The sequence below is a fragment of the Pelodiscus sinensis genome, chromosome 2 (assembly GCF_049634645.1).
Source record: "Pelodiscus sinensis isolate JC-2024 chromosome 2, ASM4963464v1, whole genome shotgun sequence".
Classification (NCBI taxonomy): Eukaryota; Metazoa; Chordata; order Testudines; family Trionychidae; genus Pelodiscus; species Pelodiscus sinensis.
The window spans coordinates 187574354-187582174 of NC_134712.1; the positions used below are offsets into that span (position 1 = coordinate 187574354).

The window sequence follows — 7821 nt, forward strand, 5'->3', positions numbered from 1 at the left end:
CTAATTCGAACTACCGTTACTCCTCATTGATCTTTAATTCGAACTACCTACTCCGTGCCACGTGTAGCCGTGGGCACGGAGTTCGGACCAAGGAGGATTTAAAAATGGCGGCGCCCAGGAATATGCAAATGAAGCCCGGGATATATAAATCCCGGGCTTCATTTGCAACTCTGCTTGTCCTAATTACCCTACCTAGTTCGAACTAACGAGCTAGTGTAGACGTAACCTCAGAGAGGAATACTAAGAGACGTGAATTTACCTGTGTAGTGAGATCACCATTCTAAATCTTTATTCAGTCATAATTTGATCATGTGAAATTTGCAAATGAATAGCTGCTGTGCTGTTTCTATTTGTAGTCAGGTTTTTGATTATTTTTTGGAAAAAGGATGACTACTTTTAAATTTGTTATTGAGTGTCCAGGGTGGAGGTATTCCCCTTCTAAATTTTGTGTGTTACTTTTGTTGATGTCTGATTTGTATCCATTTATCCTTTGACGCAGAGACTTTCCAGTTTGGCCAATAAATATGGCAGAGGGGCATTGCTGGTACATGATGGCAAATATCACATTAGGTGGACGAGTCCCTGATGGTATGACTGATGTATCATAAGAAATATCTTTGAGTTGTACACCCAGCTTCTTACAAAGCATCAATATTAAGATGATGTTATTGTGTTCTACAGAATACACCATTCAAAATGCTACATCAGCCTAATACATTTTAAAGCATTAGTATTAAAACGATATAAAGGCAGGTTAGTTTTCACTGTTGGTTTTTTTGGGGGGGAGGGTTGTTGTTGTTTTTTAAGGACACTAGGGTGTTCTGTTTGCTTCTTTTCCTAAGGAATTTGTAAAAAAAAAATATAACAACTTAATTCATAGGGACAAAATAGATTAAATATCCAGCCTCGGTTGCTTGGCATCCTTCTGAGCTTATACCTCTTTTGCTTCCATGGACATGTTCCGCGTGGGTTCCACTCTGCACATCATATTTCTCCTTGCTTTCTGGTAGTTACTGTTTTGTTCAGCGCATTCACCAGGGCCAAGAATACATTATGGCCAAGCGCTAAGAGCAATTTTCAGCCAAATAGGGGGTGTCATTCTGGGCCAGTTTCACATGGGTTTCTCCCTTTGTCCTTTGCCTCCCTGTACATCCTTTTGAAGTTTTAAAATCAGGAGCACAGCCTAACCTGGCCTCCCCATATTGCATGTGACTGATGAAGAGGAAGTCTCCATCTCCTGGTCTCACACCCCATATTCCAGCAGGGTCTTTATTGGTCCCCGTCAGCTCCTATTTTTCTCTGTGGGCAGAAAGACTTTGCTCTTCTGCCTGTGGAGCTTGCTTGTGCTGATGTCTATGACAGATTCTTGCTGCTCTGCCTCATTTGTTACATCTCAGATGGAACCTCTGACAACAAAATCACTAGTGCGGACAGCCAAGAGGACTTCTGTATCGCTGTAGGGATGGCAGGGAGCAGAAATTGTTTGCAAATCAGATGCTGTCCTCTTGTTACTGTGTGCAAATCAAATGCTGTCCCCTTGTTTATCAATTCTTATTGGAATCATGTAATTTTCCAGCTATGTCTTGTTGAGGAGTAGCCTCAACAAACACCACTCCCACCCCGATCGTAGCTAAAGCAATACAGTTTATCAGGGCTGTGATCTCCATCTTGAATCAATAGTTTCAGTTCTCCAGTTTTTTCAAAATACATATTTGCTGCCGTGGAGTCCTTGAAAGGTTTTATGTAAACAGCCAAATGTTTGTAAGTGGCTGATAATATTCTGAGCCACAGAATGACTATGAGTGCTCCTGTGGGATACAGCCATTCTATTGAGCCTTTGGAACAGCTCAGGTAGACCTGTTTAACATCCTTCTTGTCAGACTCATGAGTTAAGTCACTCCACTTCCAGTTGCACAGGTTGCTGGAGTCCTGCATGGCGACCCCCTGCCATGCCAGCAGCAGCAGCCCTGTGAGCAGCATCAGCAGCTTGGGCACCAGAGCCCTCAGCATGGTCTCTCGCAGCAGCCCCTGGTCTCCGGGGCAACCCAGTGAGCCAGGGCACAGTGCAGCAGGAGGGCAGTGGGGAGGAATCCGCGGCATGCAAGGAGGCTTCCCTATGTGGTTAGGTCCTGTGATGGTGTCACTTGTATGGATATGTGGACAGAGTTGGCAATGGGCTCTGTTGCAGGGATAGGTTCCTGGGTTAAGTATCAGAGGGGTAGTCGTGTTAGTCTGAATCTGCAAAAGCGGCGATGGTTTTCTGCCTCAGCTGCACACCTTCAACCTTGCCTACAGCAGCCTTGCTTCCAAAACATGTTCCTAAGTGGCATGTTACTGCCGGAATTTGAATACCGCTAACATGAAGGTTGTAAGACGCCCCCGTGGACAGAAAGGTGGCCCCCCCCTCTCCTAGCCACTCCTCCTCAGGGTGCGCCCCTCTTGTCCCAATAGTACAATAATTGTGACTAGTCCTGTCACGCCGCTTAAAGCACCGGCCACACAACAGCCTATCCAGCTGACAAAAAGGGGGGGGGGGGAACGGGGTCCGGGCCCGCCCTCGCTCCGGACCCCGACCCAGGGCCCTAGAGTCAGGACACTTGTCCTCACTCACAACGGGGGGGGGGGGGGTCTGCGCACCCTAAACTCCCCCGCTCACGGGTTCCGCGGCCCCGCCCTGGGCCGCATCTTTCCCCCCAGCCAGCGTCCCCCCCTAGTCCTGGCCCCCTGGGTTGGACTGCACCCAGGGCCGCCAGTACCCGGTCTGCTCCGTCTCCGCCGGAGCCGCTCCTTCCTTCCTCGGACTCTCCCCCTCCTCGGGCTCCGAGTCCATCTTTAAATCTCCCGCCGGGTGCGGGAAGATGACGTCACACCCTACGTCATTGGCCGGCGCCCTGCCCCCGAGGCGCGCCGGTGACGTCACCCCCGGCGCAGTCCCGAACGGGCGTCTGCCCTCCCTGGCGCGCTGGCGTCTGGGCCTTGCTAGCGCCCTTCCTGGCTCGGGATGCCCCCGTGCCGCGGCCGCTCCAGGGAGTGGTGGGGCTACCCCGCCACAACGTCAACAAAATATTCCTATTAACCAAAAGTTGTTAATATCTGTGTTGCTATTAAACATAACCTGATGTATAGGAATTTCCCATCTTTTTTTACTTTATCTTCTTCCTCTCAGTAAAAGTCATTGAGATTTTATATTTCCACTGAGGTTTCCTATGGATTTACACTAATTCATGTGATTTTTAATTAGAAAAATTGTTCAGCTGTCATCAGAGCTCTTGTGCAAAAAGTCTTCCTCAAGAGCGCGTCCATACTGCACACTTTTGCGCAAGAGATGTGCTTTTGCGAAAGAGCATCCATGGCAGTGTGGACGCTCTCTTATGCAAGAAAGCTCTGATGGCCATTTTAGCCATAGGGGCTTCTTGTGCAAGAAATTCATGTTGCCTGTCTACACTGCCTTCTTGTGGAAGAGTTCTTGCGCAAGAGGGCTCATTCCTTGTGGGGAGAGGAATAACTATTCCAGAAACAGCCCTGTTTTCCAACACTTGCGCACGAACGTGCGTGCAGTGTAGGCGCTCTGCAAGTTTTTGCGCAAGAACAGGTGTTCTTGCGCACAAAGCCTGCAGTGTAGACGTAGCCCCCGGGTACGTCTACACTTGCTCCCTAGTTCAAACTAGGGATGCAAATGTAGCCAACCAAAATTGCTAATGAAGTGGGGATTTAAATAGCTCACCTGCACGCTATTCTGCTTGCCAGCTAATTCGAACCAGGAAGTGCGCTCTGGGACGCATTAGTTCAAATCAAACCCCTTGGTTCGAACTAACGTTACTCCTCATTTTTTTAGGTCATCTTCCTGGGAATCACCTAGAAGTCTACTATGGAATCCTGCCTGCCACTCAGTTGAGCTCTTCATGGCCTTTATAAAGACCAGGTGCTTTTCAGAGTGTCCTCTGACCCGTAGGTGCACAGTTACCAGAGGAGGGAACTGATCAGTCACAGGTGGTGTAATGAATGGGAGGGGTACTACCCTTTTCTGGACATTTCAGCCATTCAGTTAACTAAATTGCCTATAAGGGTTAAAACCATAGACTGTGGGTACTACAGAGTCTCAAGGAATGCTAGGGAAGCAGGAAGTATTGGCAGGAAACCAGGAGAGCCAATAAAGCAGAAGCTAGGCTTTTCAATTGCAAGCAGTTATCTTCCTGTACCAGGCTTTGTGTGACCAGAGCAGAGCTGGAAGATATAAGTTGAGCCAGGTAGCCAGGCATGGAATATCCAGCAATATATATGTCTGGAGAAAGACTAAACCTTGGAACAGTAGATATGTGCATAGAACATGGGATGTTAGGTCAGACAAATCAGGTTATTTTCCTTATTTTGGGGTTTGTTGAATTTCTGTGCTGAGCCCTTGTAACTTCCCCCGTCTTACTCTGTGACTTTTAAACTGAATCCCAGAGAAGCAATTCTTGTGTTTTTAATCTTTCTTTTTTTCATTTGCTCTGTAACACCAAGAAACCAACTAATGTTTTACCAAGTATATTTTCTTTGTTTTATTAATTTAAAAAAATCACCCTTTTAAGTCCATGATCTGATTCCCATGTCCTAGAAAGCAGGAGGTTCTGTGTGCATGTGCCTAGGTTAGCTATTAAGAACATTACGGATTTTTTTTAAAGCTCTTTCCAAAGGGAGGTTTAAAGAGCTTGAGGGTATCCCACAAGATAAAATTCCCAAATGCGTCTTCCTGGGTTCTCAAAGGAGTTTTTGCATTTGAGTGGCAGCAGCACCATCCAAGGTCAGGGAATCGGTGACTTTGGAGAGTTTTTAAATAGAAGTATTTTGTGGCAGGGTATTTTAAATTGTTTTGTGAGCCCCTACCTTCTGCATGTGAAGTGCTAGAGTGGGGAACAGCCTTGATAGTTGGGGTTGAGCCCATCTCCCCATAAAGAGGCCTAGCACTCTGTGATGGCTACGTTGTATAAATACGATTGCAGCAAACATTTATGTAACTTGTTTCAGAGATTTCTCATCCTAGCAGAAACAACCCTGCAAAGCCCTGAATACTGGCTAACTACTTGGGCCAAAGAGACTATAGTATTATGGTGATTCTCAGATTAAGTATATTTGAAGTCCAGAATCTCAAAAGTCCATTGAAATCAATAAAAGTTGGGCATCTGTGAGACTCTGGATCTAAGCTAGCTAAGTTAAATTTTAAAATGGTCCCAAGGATACCGTCGAGGAGAGATTTGGAGGGCAGGGAAGGGGAAGAAGTAAAAACAAGAAAGGAATGCATTAAGCGCCAGGTCTGGTTAATACAATGAATACAAATAGAGTAGTACAACTGGGATTTTATACAAATATTTTAAAATAGCAATAAAATTATTCTGCCTCTGGACCTATTCAGCTTTAAATCTTTCCACTGATAAGGCAACATATTAAAATTACTTAATGAAGAAACATTTTGAAAAGATCCCTAGAGTTATGCATGAGAATTAAATGAGGTTCATTGTAAATCCCTCAGTCTACTTCAAAAGTGTTATCTGCTTACAGACAACTCTCAGAGGGCAAGGTAGCAACCTTGATATGGCAAAATAATGGCCTAGTGTTGATGCACTGTATGTGCCTACAGTAACTCAGCATGAGCACAATAATAATAGATTTTATATATGGACAATATAGTGTTAGAAGAAAAACAAACCGCTAATGAGACTTTTCAGGAATAGTGTTATTTGTCTGAAATCCAGGGCATCTCTATTTGGCTATGTCTAGACTGCAAGCCTCTTTTGAAAGAGAGCGTCTAGACTGCACGTGTAACTTTCGAAAAAGCGGCTTGCTTTTTCGAAAGAAAGCATCCAGTGAGTCTGGATGCTCTCTTTCGAAGAAGCCCTATTTACATTCAAGAACGCCTTCTTTCGAAAGAGGAACTTTTGAAAGAAGGCGTTCTTCCTCGTGAAATGAGGTTTACCGCCGTCGAAAGAAAAGCCGCGTTCTTTCGATTTAATTTCGAAAGAACGCGGCTGCAGTCTAGACGCAGGTGAGGTTTTTTCGAAAAAAGGCTACTTTTTTCGAAAAAAACCCCGAGTCTGGACACAGCCTTTCTGAGGTTAAGAAAAAGTAGATAAATGAAGTTAGAGTCAATTGCATTGAAATTTTCTTTTTTTGGTAAAAGTGTTATAATTAATTAATACTAGCTAAAGCCCAGGTTCTATGAAAAGACCCAGGTCATGTTCATGACTTTGAGAGATTTGAGAGTTTGAGAATATTAAAATGATGAGTTCACAAAAAAAAATCTCTAGAAGGTCATGATCCTACAAAGAATGTAATGAAAAAAAATCTGCAAGGAGAAAATTAGGGCAGGAAGAAATGCATTAATACAAATAGAACTGTAAACGGAGAGCTATATAGGAAAAGCCAGTGAGCAGTTGATATCACTCATCACTGAGGCAAAGGGTAAGATTATGGCTGTATCTAGACTGCATCTCTTTCCCGTAAAAGCGATGCAAATTAGACATATCACAATTGCAAATGAAGCGGGGATTTAAATCTCCCCCGCTTCATTAGCATAAAAATGGCTGCCGCTTTTTTCCGGCTCGGAGCTTTGCCGGAAAAAAGCACCAGTCTAGACGCGTATCTTTCGGAAAATAAAGCCTTTTCCGAAAGATCCCTTAACCCTCTTAAAATGGCTGCCGCTTTTTTCCAGCTCAGAGCTTTGCCGGAAAAAAGCACCAGTCTAGACGTGGATCTTTCGGAAAATAAAGCCTTTTCCAAAAGATCCCTTATCCCTCTTAAAATGTCTGCCACTTTTTTCCGGCAAAGCTCCAAACCGGAAAAAAGCGGCAGCCATTTTTATGCTAATGAAGCGGGGGAGATTTAAATCCCCACTTCATTTGCAATTGCGATATGTCTAATTTGCATCCCTTTTACGGAAAAGGGATGTAGTCTAGACACAGCCTATGTGTGTTGGATATACACAGACACAAATTTTGAAAGCCAAGTATTATGCCTACAAAAACGTGCATGCCTTCTGTAAGGCTGAAATTCACTCCTGTGCAGAGGGCCCTGGGGATCACACGGGAGGGGAGCATGGCACGGCATATCAGCATCCTTTCCCCACTCTCTGCAGCAGCTGCAGGAGCCACAGGGGAAGTGGAGTGCACTGGGCAGACACACTTGCTCCACTGCATCTCCACACCCGGTGACCCCCAAAGCTCCATGCTCAGGGGATGGGGTGTCATGGTGGTGGGAGATGGTGGGGCTATGATGGGATGGGGTGGTCTTGGGGGCAAGTAGTGGACAGCTTCCTCTCCCCAGCACCCACTGGAGTCTTAGGCCAGATTGTGCAATTGTTCCAGCCGGGACTGGCCCAGGAATCTCAAGTTTGAGACCCTTGCTGTACAACATCCTCTAGCCATGCACAATTTGTTCTTTACTTCATCTTACATGGTCAGTGTAAATGGTTCCCTGGGTTTTCCTCTTATTGAAGCTAGTACCGATATTCTATATCTTACTTACTGACCCAGTTACCTACCTTAGTTAGCACAGGTATTCTGTTTCCAGCCCAGTGATCCACTTACCTCCCTAATCCTGTCTCCCAAGAACAAGACCTTACCCTTGTCTAATTATTCATATCAAAGCAGTCCTGCAACCCAGTCAGATCCACTAATGTGGCTCTTCACTGCAAAACAGAGAATTGGAAGGGGATTGTTACTATTAGTATTCTGGAATGAAACAGGATTTTGCAATTTTGCAGTAGCACCTGGGAAATTTAATAGACAAAGTTTTAGCCTTTGCTATTCAACATCAGTTTCAGTGTCCTGACTTAGTCTCCCATGG

The 7821-nt window shown here is 45.1% G+C and overlaps 1 pseudogene; it reads right to left on the minus strand.

Annotated features, from left to right (window-relative positions):
* Positions 1-728: 728 nt before the first annotated feature.
* On the minus strand, positions 729-2341 carry LOC142826823 (meteorin-like protein; annotated as a pseudogene).
* Between the last annotated feature and the right edge of the window lie 5480 nt (positions 2342-7821).